General features: G+C 57.0%; 1 protein-coding gene across 1 annotated transcript in view; it reads left to right on the top strand.

Moving 5' to 3' along the window:
- Positions 1-344, top strand: part of SCUBE2 (signal peptide, CUB domain and EGF like domain containing 2) — a 76,063-nt gene that overhangs the window by 44,271 nt on the left and 31,448 nt on the right. The gene's annotated exons all lie outside the window — the stretch shown is intronic.

Below are 344 nucleotides of genomic sequence, written 5' to 3'. Positions count from 1 at the left end.
TCTCTCACCCCCTGTCCCCTCTCCCCCCCCCTCCTCTCTCACTCCCCACCTCTTCTCTCTCTCTCACCTCCTCTTCTCTCTCTCACCTCCTCTTCTCTCTCTCTCACCTTCTCTCTCTCTCTCTCTCACCTCCTCTTCTCTATCACCTCCTCTTCTCTCTCACCTCCTCTCCTCTCTCTCAACTCCTCTTCTCTCTCCCTCACCTCCTCTTCCCTCACCCCCATCCCTCTCTCTCACATCTCACCCCCTGTCCCTTCCTCTCTCACCTCCTCCCTCACCTCCTACCTCTTCTCTCTCCCTCACCTCCTCTTCTCTCTCTCACCTCCTCTTCTCTCTCTCACCTC

This window comes from Nanorana parkeri, unplaced genomic scaffold (assembly GCF_000935625.1).
Source record: "Nanorana parkeri isolate BGI_ZX_2015 unplaced genomic scaffold, ASM93562v1 scaffold1687, whole genome shotgun sequence".
NCBI lineage: Eukaryota > Metazoa > Chordata > Amphibia > Anura > Dicroglossidae > Nanorana > Nanorana parkeri.
The sequence above is the reverse complement of the archived record's forward strand: the minus strand, read 5'-3'. Positions and strand labels throughout refer to the sequence as shown.